Source organism: Miscanthus floridulus, chromosome 8 (genome assembly GCF_019320115.1).
Source record: "Miscanthus floridulus cultivar M001 chromosome 8, ASM1932011v1, whole genome shotgun sequence".
Classification (NCBI taxonomy): domain Eukaryota; kingdom Viridiplantae; phylum Streptophyta; class Magnoliopsida; order Poales; family Poaceae; genus Miscanthus; species Miscanthus floridulus.
The window spans coordinates 34,104,115-34,123,453 of NC_089587.1; the positions used below are offsets into that span (position 1 = coordinate 34,104,115).

The following is a 19,339-nucleotide window of genomic DNA, read 5'->3' on the forward strand; positions in this document are numbered from 1 at the left end:
TCGTAATTGAGTAATCTACATGTTCATCCTATTGTTAAATATATTTTTCAACTTTTAAAATTTGAGGTTAAAATTTAATCTATTATTTTATTAAAGGAAATCTTATTTAGTTCATAACTTTTCTGTTATAGCTTCGATTAGCGTGCTTTTTCGCGTCTATGTGTTTATAGTAACATGTAGAACATCTTTAAAACCTTTTTACTTGCTGTTTCATATGTTTGATGTAATGTTCTAATTTAGTTCTATTGTTTGCTTTGTGTATGATTGCATGGATGCTTGTGTGGTGCTTCATGATCATGTCTAGTCGGTGAGCTTTGCGTTGGTGATATAAAAGAAGTTGGTGATCAAGAAGAAGTCCTTTGGATGTTACAATTCAATAGAAGAAGGATTTGCGTTTAAGGCAAGTATAACATGTGATCTTCCTTGTTGTCCTATTTACCTTTGAAAGGATCAAGATACCCAAGAGGGGGGAGGGGTGAATTGGGCTAATTCTAAATTTTCTTGCAATAATTAAATCCTACGGTTAGCCCAATTAACCCCTTGTGCCTAGAAAAGTGTTTCTATTAATCTAACGCACAAAGGACTTGCAACCAATGTTCCAAACTTACTCTAGCATGGCAATTCTATGAATGTAAAAACAAATATTGAATTGCTCAAAGTAAATATAGTGAGAGAGGAAAGCGGCGATGTTTTGCCGAGGCATCGGAGAGTCGCCACTCGCCACTAGTCCTCGTTAGAGCACTCGCGCAAGGGTGTAGCTCCCCCTTGATCCGCACAAGGATAAAGTGCTCTCTACGGGTTGATTCTTTGACACTCCGTCGCGGTGAATCACCCACAACCGCTCACAACTTGAGTTAGGTCACCCACAAGCTCCGCCGGATGATCACCAAGCTCCCAATCACCACCAAGCCGTCTAGGTGATGGCGATCACCAAGAGTAACAAGCATGAACTCTCAGTTGACCACGCGAAGCCTAATGAGAATGGTGGATGCACACTTTGCTACTCTTGATTCACTAATGAGGCTACTCTCTTGGATTCTCAAATCACAATCACCTCACTAGGACCTTGCTCTTCTTGGCACTCACAAACATGTTTCTCAACTGTTGGAATGAGTAAAAGTGACTCCACACACGAGTGGAGCTTCTATTTATAACAAGGACTGAAAAATGAACCGTTATGTGCCTCTGCGGGGTGACCGGACGTTCTGGTCATGTTGACCGGACGCTCCGGTCAGTTCAACCCGTACACTAGTGTTTAAGTGTTGACCGGACGCTGGAAGCGTCCGATCATCACTGACCAGACGCGTCCAGTTGCATTTAACCCTCACTGGAACCTTACTGTATTCGACCGGACGCTGAACCCCCAGGGTCCGGTCAGTACTGACCGGACACGTCCAATCACAGATATTCTCTTCTAGAACCTTACTAGAGTCGACCGGACGCTGGACCTCAGTGTCCGGTCACTCGACCACTCAGCGTCCGGTCATGCCAGACGCAATCTCCTTGATCAAATGAACTGATCGGACCCTATAGCCAGCGTTCGGTCCGACCGGAGCCAGTGTCCGATCAACATTTGACCCTCCATTCACTTCCAACTCTCGATCATATATGAATGAAGTTTGCTCCAAAGGATCTTAGGCATATGTAGGAGCTACCTAGCGCTAGTTTTAATGAGTGTGCACCACACCTAACTCACTAGACTCATCTAGGTCAAGCTACCCATCCATACCCTCCTTAATAGTACGGCCAAAGGAAAAACAAAGTCCTAAACTACTCTAAGTGTCTATCCAACTCCAATCGACACTTAGAACTAGTCATCCTTAACCTTGTCGTCCATCCTTTGAAAACCAAAACGATTTCCATCGTTGGGGCATGACCACCTTGATTGCCTAATTGATCTCCATTACTATGACCCAACTTAATTGCCTCTGCAAAACACACGTTAGTCATAGTAATTTTGTATTGTCATTAATCACCGAAACCCAACTAGGGGCCTAGATGCTTTCAATCTCCCCCTTTTTGGTGATTGATGACAATACCACCTCGAGTATGTGAAAGAGTGAGGTTTTTGACATGCTTGGTTTATATAAGCTTTTGTCAATAAAAACAAAATAGTTAGTCAAGCTTATATGACCCAAACCAACATAATGTACTCAACGGATATGAAATAAGCATGAGTACAAGTAATAAAGCTCATTTGCATCGAAGTAAAGCGTGGAAGCAAAAGCAAATGAGCATAACATAAGTGATATGACATATAAAGGAATTCAAAGTAGAGAGTACACATGTCATATATCAGAATCACGTAGATATCACTATCACATAGATATAATAGTATGCATGAAAGTAAACACACAAATGCATAATAGTAATAGTGTATCACACAAATAAAACTCCAAATGTATATAATAGACTAATAGCTAACTAGGCTCCCCCTAAAAGTCGCTCCCCATGAGTCTACATACTTGAACCCTCTCCTCCTTTGGCGTCAAACACCAAAACCTAAGGGTTGGTCGGCGGGGCTGCAGCGGACGAGCCGGGCGCTGAGGTACGAGGAGCAAGCTAGAACTAGGCGCCATCATCATCTGACCCTAAGCTCTGTACTGACTGACCCTCTATGGCTAGAAGCGTCGCTGAAGCGGTCTGTGTCTGAGCTGGGGTAGGTACAACCTATGATGCTGCTGGTACGTCTATCATAGGATCTGAAGATGCGACAGAAGAAGGGAGCCTCTGAGTAGTCACGGCGATGGGAGTTGCTGTTGAAGGACCAGCGGCATGCATATGTGGCGATGTGGGCATCCCTGTCAACTCGCTAAAAGATGCTCTAAGATTCCTGGAGACTGATGTGTCAGGCACAAATAGCGAGGGTGACTGATCCGGTGTGAAGCCTGTCTGAAGTGGTGTGAACTGCGGGGCTACCACTAGCAAGGATAACCACTGGGACACCTGTACCGTGGGAGAAGCAAACGGAGCTGGAGGCTATCCTTGACTCTGAAGCCCACTGGGCTGTACTGCTAGAGTCATCATAGTGGTGGTAGGCTGACCAATCTGGGGCGAAGGCTGTGGCTGTGGGGCCCCAATGGCTGTCACTACATGCTGCATGAATCCCAAAAGTTACTGCTACATGAGTAACTGCTGCTGATGCATCTGTTGCTGCTGCTGGAGGACCTGCTGCTGTTGCTCGAACTCGTCCTAACGAGCCTAAAACTATGCAAAGTTGGCAGCGGTCTCCTAAGCCTATCTAGCATGATCCTGCTGCATCCGCTCAAGTATAGCAATCAAAGCAGGGTCCATCTATAGTGCAGGTAGAGCGGAGCTAGAACTGCCGACATGTGCATCATGTCTGTGTGGAGACATATGAGGAATAGGCAGGTAGTCATCATCCGAACTATCACTAGACTCGCTCCTCTCCTCTTGAGCCTCAAGCTGCTCCTCCTCAGTAGCTACTATGTTCCTAATAATCTCGTCCTGCTAAGCTGCAGACTCTGGTATATCTGGACGACGGCGAGGCTGACTGGGTGCCTGTGGCGTGCTATGTCTGATCCTCTATGCCAGGTTATAAGCTGGAAACTCGGTGGTGGCACCTCTGTACTCTATAACCATCTCTGGTGACCTAACTGTCACTGCCTTGAGGATAATGAAAGTGATCCAGTGAGCATAGGGTAGCTGCCTACGACCCTTGAAGCCCTCAGCTATCGTGTCTTCCATCTCAGACAGAAGAAGATCCCAAACATCAAACACTGTCTGCTGCATCAAGGCGTTGAGAAGCCATAGCTGGATACATGTGAGGCCCTCCCTGTATCCCATCCTAGGAAGTAGTGTCCTCCTCATAATAGCCTCTAGAACTCAAGCAATCAGAGTAAGATCACTAGGGTTTCTGCATGAGCCCTCGCCAAACGGCTCCTTGAAGCAGTGTCGCACAAGATCTATAGGGGGCACCAAACCACCATGAAGACGCCTAGGTGGCTCTATCTGTCCATAACAGACCTCATGTAACCTGATGGGCTACTCCTATAGCCTCAGTATCTCCCTGACCCTCTAACTCATTAGTCGGTAGTCTCTGCCTCTGAATGCAAAGTGAATATATCTATGGTGCGGGTCAATATAGAGAGAAGCATAGAACTGACGAACCCAAGATGGAACATATAATCCTGTCCGCCCTATCAAATCTGTCAACCCCGGTAGATATGCAAGGTAGGGGCGAATGTGCTCTCCTGCTGCTGTGACTATAGCCTCAATGCTGCATACCCGCTGAGATCTGAAAACTGCTCCACTATTCAGATATGCATTGTAGAAATCTTCCTAGAGCGGTGTGTAGAATTCCTTAGATGCTCTCTCATCCCTCCTAGGTGGAAACCACACCTCGAAGTCCATGAACCTCAGCTACTACACCTGCTTGGCCGTGGTGGCCCTCAGGTCAAGATGGATCACTGGAGGCGGACCCTGTGATCGAGGCGGTGGATGTGATCCCCTCCGCTGTGTCGGTGGCCTTGGTAAGACTAGAACATGGGTACGACTAGAGCGGCGTAGCTATGGCTGGGGTGCTTGCTCAGTCTCCTCGGCCTCCTTAGCCTGCTCATCCTCCTGAGTCTGCTCTGTCAGCTCTGCTGGTGGGGGCTGCTGCTATGGCTCCTGCTGTGACTCCCCCTGAGGCTGAGGATCCACAATGGGAAGACGTCGTCCTGCCATCATGACAGTCCCAGGTGGACTACCATGAAGACGCTCAATATGCTCAAGTCTGCTCTATGCCTCTGGTGATAGATGATCTGCAATAACAAATCCACTATGTGCGCGTCCTCTCTCGACATGCTCTGTGGCCTCAGCGACTGCAACTGCTCTGGCTATCTCTGCATCAGGGTACTTGCGCTTCTTTGATGCAACCTTCTTCATCGCCTTGCCTTTAGGACCTATAGGCAGGCGAGGCGGAGGCCTTCGATCATCATCTCTTGAACCACCACCAACATTCTTGGTGCGAGCCATCTGATCTGACTAGAACCACTACCGCTGACAAGATCAACTGTCTATTGACACTTTCGAGGCTTGGCCTCGATCCATACTTGCGAGCTTGGCTCCGAGTTAACTGTCAACTACAACTGACACCTCAACGACACCGACTCGCTGCACGATGGAATAGATAGATATATGAATAAATATGATATTTCTAATAGATGCGAAACCCTAAGAGAGCAAGCAATGTAGGTATGAAATTGAAGCGACTGGCTTGCTACCTGACGAACCGATGATCTGAGAAGAGAAAAGCATCACACGAGGGAAACACTGAATCGGCTAGGGTTAGGGTTGAGCGGTGAATTGACAGCCCTGGATGCAATTGAAGTCAAAGCTTTAAAACCGATCTAGATCAAGAGCAAAGCAAGGTGGGTGCTAGGGCATGGCCTTACCGGCGTGGAGCAATGGGTGAGAACTTTGCAATGAATCTTAGCGGTGAGGGAGCATGGCAAGCGCGCATGAGAGGATGGTGGTGGAGCTTGGCGTGGTGGCTCAGTGGCGCACAGGAACAGCGCGGTGCTAGGGCAGGCGCGACAGAGCTTGCTACGCGGCAGCTGACAGTGAAGGCGTGACTTGGGGAGGCGCTGGCGGTGGCACACGGGCTCGGATGCACGGCTGCTAGGGCACGGGAGACGGCGCACAAGCACAGGAGGCGGCGATGTCGGCGGCTGAGAATAGGATGCGATGGATTAGGTTACTGCCACGACGATGATTTGGTTATAAAGTGGCCCCCACGTGAGTAGAAAAGGAAACGGATGAGAAGTCCAAAAAACACACGTTTTCTACTGACCGGACGCTCCAGTGGTAGCGACCGGACGCTACCACCCAGCGTTCGGTCGATTCCAGAGTGGTTCAATTCCTCTAGAATCATGACCAGATGCGTCCGGTGGACACCGACCGGATGCAGCCAGAGTCCGGTCAACTTAGCCTTCGTCTTCTTCACATGATCGGACACTGAGACGTCTTCTGACTAGACGCTGAAAGACAGAGTCCGGTCACTCCTTCGCAGCGAGTTCACCTCCTGTGAACTGACCGGACGCTGGACTTCAGAGTCCGGTCACTCTTTTCCAGCAAATCTTCAATGTTCCTTCGCGCTGCCTATTCCCAATCAAGTCCCAACTCAAATAAGATTCAAATAAACACCAATTATGACTGATGTGAGTGACCTCTCTCAAACCCTCATATTTTTCAAAATATTTTGCCTTAGACTATAATTCTTTTTAAGAAAGTAGGCAATAAGAGGGCAAATTGAACAAAACAACATTCATGCATATGCAATACTTGTAAGTAAATCTAGTTGCTTGTCAAGTTTGATCCAAGGTTAAGCTTCTTCACACGCTAGTCGACAATTATCTTAACCATGTTAGACGAGCCCTATATGCATTATAAAGCGTTAAACATGTTGTATATTACAATGAATGCAAGGGACAACACAAGCTCATCTTTTAGTGAAGTTACTAAAATCAAGTACATTGAGCTCATTCTGCAATCTACAAAATGTAGCCTCATCTAGTGGTTTAGTGAAGATATCCGCTAATTGATCTTTGGTTCTTACACCTTCTAGTGATATATCATTTTTAGCAACATGATCTCTTATAAAATGATGGTGGATATCTATGTGCTTGGTGCGAGAGTGTTGAACCGGATTATTTGCAAGTTTTACCGCACTTTCATTGTCGCACAAAAGAGGTACCTTTTCTAGAACTACACCATAGTCTAGCAAAGTTTGTTTCATGTATAATATTTGTGCACAACAAGCACCCGCGGCAATGTATTCCGCTTCAGCGGTGGACAAAGCCACACTATTTTGTTTCTTGGAAGACCAAGACACAAGTGATCTACCAAGCAAATGGCACCCTCCGGATGTGTTTTTTCTATCAACTTTGCAACCAGCATAATCCGAATCGGAATAGCCAACTAATTCAAATATAGCTCCTTTGGGATACCATAGGCCAATACTTGGTGTGTGCTTAAGATACCTAAGGATTCTTTTTATGGTAATTAAATGTGTTTCCTTAGGATTAGCTTGAAATCTAGAACACATACACACACTAAACATGATGTCGGGCCTAGATGCGGTTAAATATAACAAGCTACCAATCATAGAACGGTAGAGAGTTTGATCAACCAGGTTACCTCCCTCATCTAGGTCAAGATGTCCATTGGTAGGCATTGGTGTCTTGATTGACTTATATTCATCCATCTTGAATCTCTTGAGAAGATCTTTTGTGTATTTCTCTTGAGAGATGAAGATGCCTTCTTTCATTTGCTTGACTTGAAAACCAAGAAAGAATGTAAGCTCACCAATCATTGACATCTTGAACTCCTTTGACATCAATTCACCAAATTCTTTGCATGAGTCTTCATTTGATGATCCAAAGATGATATCATCAACATATACTTGACAAATGAAGATATGCCCATCAAGCTTCTTGGTGAATAGTATGGTGTCGACCTTCCCAATGGTGAAGCCCTTCTCAATGAGGAAGTCCCGAAGGCACTCATACCAAGCTCTTGGGGCTTGCTTAAGCCCATATAGTGCCTTGGACAACCTATAAACATGATTAGGATATCTAGGGTCTTTAAACTCGGGAGGTTGATCAACATAGACTAGTTCATTAATAAAGCCATTTAAAAATGCACTTTTCACATCCATTTGATATAGTTTCATTTCATGATGTGATGCATATGCAAGTAGGATACAGATGACTTCTAATCTCGCAACCGGTGCAAAGGTCTCTCCAAAATCTAAACCTTCAACTTGGGAGAACCCCTTTGTAACTAGTCTTGCCTTGTTCCTCACAACAACACCTTGATCATCTTGCTTGTTGCGGAACACCCACTTTATTCCAATGACTCTTGCACCTTTTGGTCGCTCTTCAAGAGTCCAAACTTCATTGCTAGTGAAGTTGTTCAACTCTTCATGCATGGCATTGATCCAATCTGAATCTTTAAGAGCTTCTTCTATCTTGGTAGGCTCATAGCAAGAGACAAAAGAGTGATGAGCAATAAATAAAGCAAGCTTTTGAGATCAAGTCATTACACCCTTTGATGGACTCCCTATGATGAGATCTTGTGGATGATCTTGTAGGAGAGGTGTATTTCTTCTATTGACCACTTGAGGAGGAGGTTGTGGAGCATCAACATCTTATGCTTGTACCACCATTTGCTCATGGGAGATATGAGTATCTTCATTTTCTACTCTCCCATCTTTTTCACCATCTTGTGGCACACTTGATGAAGAAGGTTGATCAATGACTCGTACATCATCTTCATCATCTTTTGGCTTGATGTCTCCCACCGGAATATTCTTCATAGCCTCCCTCAATGGTTCATCACCTACATCATCAAGATTCTCATGTGCTCCTTGAGAGCCGTTAAATTCATCAAATTCCACACCATATATTTCTTCAATCAAGCTGGTGGCATGATTAAATACTCTATATGCTTTGGACTTTGATGAGTAACCAACAAGAAAACCAATATCAGAACATCTTTGGAACTTCCCTAGGTGTTGCCTCTTTTTGTAGATGTAGCATTTGCAACCAAACACCCTAAAGAAGGAGACGTCCGGCTTCTTCCCATTGAGCAACTCATAAGGTGTCTTGCCAAGGAACTTTTGAAGGAATAGGCGGTTGGATGCATAACATGCGGTGTTGATTGCTTCTGCCCATAGAGCTTCGAGGGTGTTGTACTCATCAAGCATTGTTCTTGCAAGAGTGATCAATGTCCAGTTCTTCCTCTCAACTACACCATTTTGTTGAGGAGTATAAGTTGCGGAGACTTCATGTTTAATTTCAACTTCATCACAATAGGCTTCTATGTTTGTGTTGTCAAATTCTTTCCTATTGTCACTTCTAATCTTTTTGAGCTTCACTTCAAATTCATTTTGAGCTCTCTTGGCAAACTTCTTAAAGCATGATGCAACTTCGGATTTGTCATGAAGAAAGAATACCCATGTATACCTTGAATAGTCATCAACAATCACAAGACAATAAAGATTTCCTCCCAAACTCTTGTATGTTGTTGGTCCAAATAAATCCATGTGAAGGAGTTCTAGCACTCTTGTGGTTGACTATGAAGCTTTGGTTGGATGAGTATTTGCAACTTGCTTGCTGGCTTGACATGCACTACAAAGCTTGTCCTTCTCAAACTTCACATCCTTCAACCCTCTCACCAAATCATTCTTCATAAGCTTCTTGATGAGCTCATCTCAACATGAGCAAGTCTTCTATGCCATAGCCACCCAAGTGTTGTTTTGGTGAATAGGCAAGTCTTCAAATTTGCATCTTCGGAGGTGAAGTCCACTAGATATAAGTTGTTGTATCTAAATCCATTGAATATCACTTGATTATCATCTACCTTGGATACAACAACCTCCTTCTCGATGAACAAGCATTGGAAGCCAAGATCACACAATTGTCCAACAGATAGCAAGTTAAAGCTCAATGAAGCAACATAAAGCACATTGGAGATGAAATGATCATTTGATATTGCCACTTTGCCCAATCCTTTAACCTTGCCCTTTGAGTTATCTCCAAATATAATTCTCTCTTGTCCATCTACCTCTTCATCTAGTGAGGTGAACATACGAGGATCACCGGTCATATGTTGAGTGCAACCACTATCAATAACCCAATGACTTCCATCGGTCTTGTAGTTCACCTACACACAAGAGATTCAAGCTTTAGGAACCCAAACTTGTTGAGGACCCTTACCTTCTCAACAAGTGACTTAGCCACCCAAATCTTCTTAGGCCTATTCTTGTTAGGGGGTCCTAAGAACATAACTTTCATCTTTCCACTAGAATCCTTTCTAAGCATGTAGTGAGCATTGAAGGCAAAGGGTCTAGCATGCTTGGACAAGGGTTGTGGCGGTAGAGTTTGGCACTCATGAGCAAAGTGGCCTTCTTGTCTACACTCAAAACATCTCTTTGGCTTTGGCTTTGGCTTTGATTGTTGTTGTTGAACTTGAGCCTTCTTCTTCTCTACACTCGCCACATATCCAATGCCACTTCTATCCATCTTCATGATGGTGTTCATGAGTAGCTCACTTTGGAGATGCTTGCCTCTTGCAAACTTGCTCAATCCCATTTTGAGATGCTCTTTCTCCATCTTGAGCTTCTTGTTCTCTTCCTTGAGAACATCATTGTTCTTCTCTTCCTTGAGCTTCTTGTTCTCTTCTTTGAGCTTCTCATTCTCAAGGATCAACTCTTCATCATGATCAAGAGTTTCTAGCACAATGGTGTTGTGGCTTTTTCATCTCTTCAAGATCTTTCATGAGCTTTTCATTTGCATTCTTGAGCTTGACATATTCATCATAGTCATTGCACTCAACCACTTTCTTGCCTTTGCCACTAGATCCTTGCTCAATGCTCTCATCAATTAAATCATCATATGATATAGCTATATCAATCTTAACAACATGGTTAGTAGCATCATGTGGCTCATTTGGTAAAAATTCTTGAGCAATAACAAGAGTATCATAATTGATCTTTAGAGTTGTATATTCATCTTTTAGTTTGTTGTGGCTAGTGATGAGCTCATTGTGCACCCACTCAAGTTTATCATGTTTATCTTTAAGCTCTTTCTTAGAAGATTTGAGCTCCTTGAGTTTGGCTGATATAGCATCATTTGTTTCTTTAAGCTCAATATTAGCCTTTTCCAATGTATCGCATTTTGCTAAAAGTGAATCATTTTTAGCATCTAGCTTTTCATTTTTAGCTCTACCCTTTCTAATGATCTTAGTGTATTGTTTTAATATTTTAACAAGATCATCATAGGAAGGTGATTCATCATCACTATCACTATCACTATCATCATCACTAGCATGTTCATCACCACTACTATCATCATCATTTGATACCTTGCGTTCACCCTTGGCCATAAGGCATAGGTGTGTAGAGGATGATAGCGATGGTGGCGGTGAAGATGATAAGTAAATAGCAATGGCGGCCACCTTCTCATTGTCACTTTCATCATCGGATGATCCACTAGATGAATCAATGTCCGTGAGCTAATCATCGACGATGTAAGCCTTTCCACTCTTCTTCTTCTTGTGGAAGTCCTTCTGCTTGCCATCTCTTTTCTTGTATGGCTTGTTCTTTTTCTTCTCATCTTCATCTTCATTGCTTGCGTCATCTTTCTTGCCCTTGTTCTTGTTCTTGAACTTGTCTTTCTTGGGCTTTGTGCATTGATGAGCTAGATGGCCAAGTTCGCCACAATTGTAGCAATCCATCTCGGAGATTGGCTTTCTTCTTGAGCTTGTGAAGAACTTCTTCTTCTTGCCATCGAACTTGATGCCACTCTTGTTGAGCTTCTTTAGTATCTTGGCGATCTTCTTCACCATGAGAGCAAGGCTTTCATCATCAACTTCATCTTCACTTGAGCTTTCATACTCAAGTCTTGCCTTGCCCTTCTCTTGGCTAGCTTTGAATGCTAAGTCTTTGTCTTTCTTCTTGGTAGAGGATGGGCCATCTTATGGCGTGATGTGCATGTACATTTCATGAGCATTGATCTTTCCTAAGATTTGTGTTGGTGTAGCGGCAGAAAGATCACCTTGATGTAGCATGGTCACAATATGCCCATATTTGTTAATGGGGAGGACACTCAAGATCTTTCTCACAACATCGGATGGTGACATTTGAGTAAGTCTAAGCCCATTGACTTCCTCTACAAGAATATTCAAACATGAATACATCTCATTAGCACATTCTTTGGGAAGCATCTCAAATGAATTTAGCTTTTTAATTACAAGATGATAGCATTCCTCACGCTCACTCTTGGTTCCCTCATGGAGCGCACAAACATCTGACCATAGTGCATGGGCGTCTTTATAGTTCCTTACGCGGTTGAACACATCTTTGCAAAGGCCTCTAAAGATAGCGTTTCGAGACTTTGCATTCCACTTTTCATAATTAACCTCATCACCTTGTAAGTGTAGTAGCATCCTAAGGTTTTGGAAAGCCTTGTGAGGTAGCTCTAAGTATACCAACGTCTAGAGCTTCTAAGTACGCCTCCATGCGGATTTTCCAATATGGAAAGTCATCTCCCTCAAAAATAGGAAGATGTCCATCCCCATGAGATATCTTGCTCTAAGCAATTAAGCTTAAAAACATGAGCACGAGGCTCTGATACCAATTGAAAGGATCAAGATGCCCAAAAAAAGGGGTGAATTGGACTAATTCTAAATTTTCTGGCAATAATTAAATCCTACGGTTAGCCTAATTAACCCCTTATGCCTAGAAAAGTGTTTCTATTAATTTAACGCACAAAGGACTTGTAACCTATGTTCCAAACTTACTCTAGCATGGCAATTCTATGAATGTAAAAACAAATATTGAATTGCTCAAAGTAAATGCTCAAAGTAAATGCTCAAAGTAAATAGAGTGAGAGAGGAACGCGGCGATGTTTTGCTGAGGTATCGGAGAGTCGCCACTCCCCACTAGTCCTCGTTGGAGCACCCGCGCAAGGGTGTAGCTCCCTCTTGATCCGCGCAAGGATAAAGTGCTCTCTATGGGTTGATTCTTCGATACTCCATCACGGTGAATCACCCACAACCGCTCACAACTTGAGTTAGGTCACCCACAAGCTCCGCCGGATGATCACCAAGCTCCCAATCACCACCAAGCTGTCTAGGTGATGGCGATCACCAAGAGTAACAAGCACGAACTCTCACTTGACCATGCGAAGCCTAATGAGAACGGTGGATGCACACTTTGCTACTCTTGATTCACTAATGAGGCTACTCTCTTGGATTCTCAAATCACAATCACCTCACTAGGACCTTACTCTTCTTGGCACTCACAAACGTGTTTCTCAGCTGTTGGAATGAGCAAAAGTACCCCCACACACGAGTAGAGGTTCTATTTATAACACCGGCTGAAAAACGAACCGTTATGTGCTTCTGCGGGGTGACCGGACGCTCCAGTCAACTTGACCGGACGTTCTGGTCAGTTCAATCCGCACACCAGTGATTAAGTGTTGACCGAACGCTGGCAGCGTCCGATCATCACTAACCGGACACGTCCGGTCGTATTAAACCCTCACTGGAACCTTACTGTACTTGACCGGACGCTGAACCCCCAGGGTCCGGTCAGTACTGACCGAACGCATCCAGTCGCAGATATTCTCTTCTGGAACCTTACTGGAGTCAACCAGACGCTAGACCACAGCGTCTGGTCACTCGACCACTCAGTGTCCGATCACGCCAGACGCAATCTCCTTGATCAAATGAACTGACCGGACCCTGCAGCCAGCGTCCGACCTGACCAGAGCCAGCGTCCGGTCAGTATTTGACCCTCCATTCACTTCCAACTCTTGATCATATGTGAATGAAGTTTGCTCCAAAGGATCTTAGGCATATGTAGGAGCTACCTAGTGCTAGTTTTAATGAGTGTGCACCACACCTAACTCACTAGACTCATCTAGGTCAAGCTACCCATCCATACCCCCCTTAATAGTACGGCCAAAGGAAAAACAAAGTCCTAAACTACTCTAAGTGTCTCTCCAACTCCAATTGACACTTAAAACTAGTCATCCTTAACCTTGTCGTCCATCCTTTGAAAACCGAAATGATTTACATCATAGGGGCATGACCACCTTGATTGCCCAATTGATCTTCATTACTATGACCTAACTTAATTGCCTCTGCAAAACACACGTTAGTCATAGTAATCTTGTATTGTCATTAATCACCGAAACCCAACTAGGGGCCTAGATGCTTTCAACCTTAATATCATTTTAATCTTATGCATGTGTCTACCTTGGCAACCATAGTAATTTTCCTAGCTATTTGATATCCTGGATTCCTTGATTCCTATGGGTTATTGCATTGGGTAGTATGATGCTAGTGCTCAACTAAAGCCATGATCTTATAACTTGACTAATGGTATATGCAATAAACATTAAAATATGCTTTTTAGCAACATAGAACAAGGGGGTTAGAGCATTGGGCTATTTTATGGTGCTCTAGATTCCTTTCCATAAGGACTTATCTGTAAGCAAACATCCGGGACTTACAGTACAACTGTGAGGGCTATATGGCTCTGGCTTTAGCTCAGTATGAGGACCTTTTCTAGCTTGTTAGTGGTTACCTTTATGGCGTAAGAGGGGCTCTGACATGTATGATTTCAGCCTACCAAGAGGGTGCACTTTGGTTTCTTGTATTTTGTTAGTCACTCCTTGGAGGGGGTTCATGCTTCTTGATGGGGAAACCTTAGCAACCCTAACTTGTTAGACGAACCTTTGAAAGGCTTCATAGTGAACCCTGTCGATCTTCCTTGGTAGTGGGTCAAGAGGTTGGCTGCCTCGGGCGAAACGGTAAATCACGACTCATAGTGAAAGTGTATAACCTCTACAGAGTGTAAAACTGGTATATCAGCCGTACTCACAGTCACGAGTGGCGATGATGAAGATGCACACTAATGATTACTGTTTTATGCTGTTAATTATTCATGTTTACCTGATCATGTGTTTGTATGGGCTTGTGAATAAATTTGTTGCCACCCAATTGCTAAAAGATGACTCATTAAAAGCTAATCGTAGTTAACTAGTGTTAGTCTTTTGAGCCTCATGAACCCTATGTTATATTTGTTGAGTACGACATGTACTTACGCTTGCTTTACTTTTTAAATCTTTGAAAAAATCCCGAATGGTACCAGATTGCTAGTCTAGAGGAGTTAGGCTTGTGATCAACTAGTCAGTTGTCCCTGTGGATTGGAGTCTTCACCCGAAGATCGGAGTTGTCTTACCGCTGTTTGCTGTCTAAGGTTATATCCTTTATACTAAGTACATTATATATTGAGCATTGTCTTTTGATATTATCCTTATTTGTAGCTATATGTGAGATTTGACTTTCTGAGCTCACATATGGTGCGTATCTGGTTTTGTTCTTAAAACCGGGTGCTACAGTGGTAAACCTAATAAAAACTATACAAGGAGGGGTAAATTGTACCAAGGAGTTGCAGAGATCAAAAATAGAAAAAAACATATAACAACCATATCAACACAGTAGCATGGTTGTACTTGATTGACTACCTTTTCATTTCTGTTTTCACATTATAGTTGGTTGTAATAGAATATCAAATGAACTATATGTCCATTCAAAGGGGTTTAGGCGATAAACCAAAATCAAATTGATAAAAAGCTCTGGGCAACTGAATATAATCATTTGGTGTTGTTTCAATGATTAAAAACCCTAGTAAATTATCATATGAATGGTGCATATCTGGTTAGTGGGCAATGACCCCATCACGTCCTCTTGGTATATCTATAGTGGACAAAAGAGAGACAAAATTAAAGATGGCATAAGATAAATACTAAGTCAACTAATACAGACTGAAAAATGGGAACAATTGACTTGTCTGTTCGCCATATGCATTCACATTCTTTTGCTCAGTGAACAAGTATGTATCACTGTTAACACTGGATTTTGGTCGATTCTGGAAGATGACAGGTAGACCCACATGCGGGAAGAAGGGTGTTCGGCAAACAACGCAAGCGGTCGGCTAAATGCTTGTGCGGTCGGTTATTCTAGAAGGCGGTAACTCCATTCGGGAAAACAGAAGATGGCAGGCAAGACCGATCGGAAAGATGAGAGTTGTATTAATAAAGGAATCTATAAGTTTAGGGTAAGGAATCGTAAGTTTCCAAGTTTGTTTAGAAGTTCCTTTGTAAATCGTAGTCCTTTAGGACTCACATTTTGTCTAGGGTATAAATGTTGACCCTCGACCATTGTAAGAAGGGTACACAACCAAATCAATACAACCGGCCCCGTGCCAACTTTCGAGTCCTCTTGTCGTGTCGTCGAGTTCTTCGAGAGGAATCATCGATCCGTCGACCTCCGTAAGTTCCGACAACCTTGTTATCATGTTTAGTATCATGCGGTGGATTTAGACATGGTGCAAGCAGTCTTGTTTGTTTTCAATGGTCGTGCGGCGGATCTTTGCTTGACAATCAAGAAGTCTTTGCTTATGCTTCGTTTATGAGTAGATACCGTGCGGCAGGCGTTTACTCATATGCTTAGTGAAGGCGAGATAGTTATCGGCTCTATATTAGATATGGCAAATCTAAATAGATTCATTAAGTTATCCAGTGTTGCATGTTTTAAACCTCTTATATATTTGTAACACACTTCTGCCCAATCTAGATTGATATTGTTTGGACTTCTTTCTCTTGTGGTTTTACTCGTGCTTCAACGATCATTGTCTATTCTTATATTACCCTTGCAAAATAGATAACATGCTCATAGTGGCCGAATTGTCTTAATCTAGATTGTCACATGTTGCGGGTTCATGCATGTTAATCACGTTTAAGCTTTAACGAAACTAGGTATCGTGCGGCAGATGCAGGTTTTAGTTTAGTTTAATCGCTTTTATTTGTACGTTCCTTCTTCATGGATCCCAATTCGGTTGGATTGCCGAGCTTGGTTATGCATTAACTCATAATTAATTTCACTTGTTCAAACGTGTCTTCCCATGCACATGCATTCGGCAATTAGGTTTTTACGTGCATTTACCTTACGATTAGCTGAATGGTTTATGAATTTGTTGGCAGACAGCTCTCTATAGCCGTATGTCGTTGTAAGTGGCTTCAGGGCCGTACATGTGGAACTGTCCGGTATTACCCGACATGTTCCGGTTTGACATTTAATTGTTTTATCCCTTGTTAGTTTTCAGGTCAAACTGACTGGCACGCTTCCGGATCACGAAACACCCAGGAACCCAATTGAAGCCACGCTTTTCGGCTTGCTATGTGTGAGGCACAGTACGTCACATTTTGTGTCAACACACTTTTTGGCACGCCCGGTGGGACAGTCTGCTAGTTCAAGATGGCATCTGAGATCAACAATGATCATGTTCTGGACGTAAGCATGGCAGAATTGCCAGATAATTACAAGGATTTAGTGCTACAAGCATGTGAGCAATACCAACGGAAGTGTTTGATGTCTTTTTCCAAAAACAAGAGCAATAAAGTGTTTCAAAAGCAGTCAATGCCAAGGGTTCTTCTTCCGCATCAAACTGATTACACTGAAGAGGAAGATGCTCAGAAGATGGCAGCCCTGATCTATAAAGCCATGGGAGAAACCATGACAAACCATCACACAGCTTTTCTGAATACCTTTCGGGCAATCATGATCAGTACTTTTGGTCCAATGGTTGATAAATACTTCGAAGAAAATGTTGGACCACTCAATGGGCCGACGCTTTTCAATGTTTCAAAGCATCAAGAGAGGCCTGTTGGAAAAGAAGTAGCGTCGCCTTCAAATATAGGTGGATTGACTCATACTGAAAAGCAATCACATCCCACCTATGGCCAGGTGACATTTGGTACCACAGGGGAAGTGCCACCTTCGGCTTATAGAGTTTCTCCAATATCAAACAGATTGCAAAAGAATATGTATGGTGATGGGTATCAAGAATTTACTGATTACAGTGCTATCAATGCTATGCCAAATCCAGGGTATAGAAGTGTTTCAGGATTGCCTTCTGGAGTGCAAGTACAAGGAAATCAGGATCCAGGCATTGATGTTTTGATGCACAGGATGGCCGATATGATGCAAAATTAGTTCGGCTTGAAGCCAAAGAATCAATCCTATTCATACAAGTCTCCTTATCCAGAATGGTACAACAGAGTGGCGTTACCTCCAAGGGTGAAGCCTCCGACAGATTTAACTAAGTTTTCTGGTCAAGATGATACTAGTACCATAGAGCACGTCAGTCGATACTTAATGCAGCTTGGAGAAGCTGCTTCAGATGAAGCTTGGAGAATTCGATATTTTCCTTTGTCTCTTACAGGACCAGCTTTCACATGGTTCACGTCTCTACCAGCTCATTCTATTGGTACGTGGGCAGAACTAGAACAGAAGTTTCATTCATATTTCTATACGGGTACTAATGAGAAGAAGTTAGTTGATCTCATGAGTCTGAGGATGAGAACAAATGAGACACCATTGGAATATCTTCGCAGATTTAGGGAGACCAAGAATATGTGTTATTCTTTAAATTTACCAGATGATCAACTACCTGGAATAGCTATAGCAGGAATGTTACCGAATATCAGGGAGAAGTTGTTCGGTTTGGAGTTTGATGATCTTGGCCAACTTGCACAGCGTTTAGCAGCTATGAGTAACCAAGCCCAAGGATTTAGGAGAGATAATCGCTTTCAGAAGAACAATGCCACTAATGAGGTGTATCAAGGTTTTCTGGATGAAGCGACTGAGTATATTGATGAAGATGAGATAGCTGCAGCTGAGTTAAATTGGGCAAAGGAACCCACTCAAGTTAGTCAACGCTGGTTGAAGCAATAAAAAGGGACCTATGATTTTGATGTTACTAAGGCAGATAGACTTTTTGCATTGTTGATAAAGGAAGGGCGCATCAAGCTGCCAGAAGGACATCCTATGCTACGTCCTGAAGGAGTGAAAGACAAAAAGTATTGTGGTTTCCATAACACTAATTCTCATTCTATTAATGATTGCCGAGTATTCAGAATACGAATCCAGAAAGCTATCCAAGAGGGACATTTGAGGTTTGATGGTAAGATGAAAATTGATGATCAGCCTTTTCCACAAAATATGATTTCTTTCTCTGTGAATATGGTCTCTGCCAATGATCTCAAGGGTAAAGGCAAGGTGAAGGTGTTGACTTCTGATAGAGCAAAGGAGAGTGGTGCTGTTGACCCGGATCGGCAAGTCACCAGTAAAGAGCTGCAGCAACGAATTCGGTTTCAGAATAGCCGAACCGAAAAAGGTCAAACTTCCGAACCCAGAGTTACATCACGTATTTTGCTAAACAAGTGGCAGAGGGAACAAGAGAAGGAATACTGTAAGAAGCATTGGTTTATGGGAGAACGCCGGAGGTATGAGGAAGAAGTATACCGAAGGGAGCAAGAAAAATACATGACAGAACAGGAGCAGTCTCATTGGGGTTGTTCGTTCTTTAGGCATTGTTGGAATGAAGGTTTGAGGTTGCCTGCAAGAAATAATTGTCCGGAGTGTAGTGTTCAGTACTCCGAGTATAGGCAATCTCGAGTCAACCGCCGTCCCATCTATGAAAGACTTGGAACAAAGGTTCCTGAAGATGATCGGCGCTTAAAGATAGGTGGCTTTGAGACTCAGCAAAGGAAAAGAGTTGCAGGTTCGGGTTGGATTCATAATAGAGTGCATGATGAGGAAGCTGACTTCTATAAATACGTATGGCAAAAAGGACAGTGGTGTCCTCCAGGCCTGAGGAAAAGTCAGAAAAGAAGAGTGCAACGGTTGAGGAATAGGGAGCTAGAATTGGAAGTTGCCGAAACAAAGCAAATATGGCGTCCTAAAAAGAAGCCTGATG

General features: G+C 43.2%; 1 pseudogene; it reads right to left on the reverse strand.

The window, feature by feature from the left end:
- Window positions 1-6,345: 6,345 nt before the first annotated feature.
- The window catches only part of LOC136468848 (uncharacterized), a 30,761-nt pseudogene continuing 17,767 nt past the window's right edge, over window positions 6,346-19,339 (reverse strand).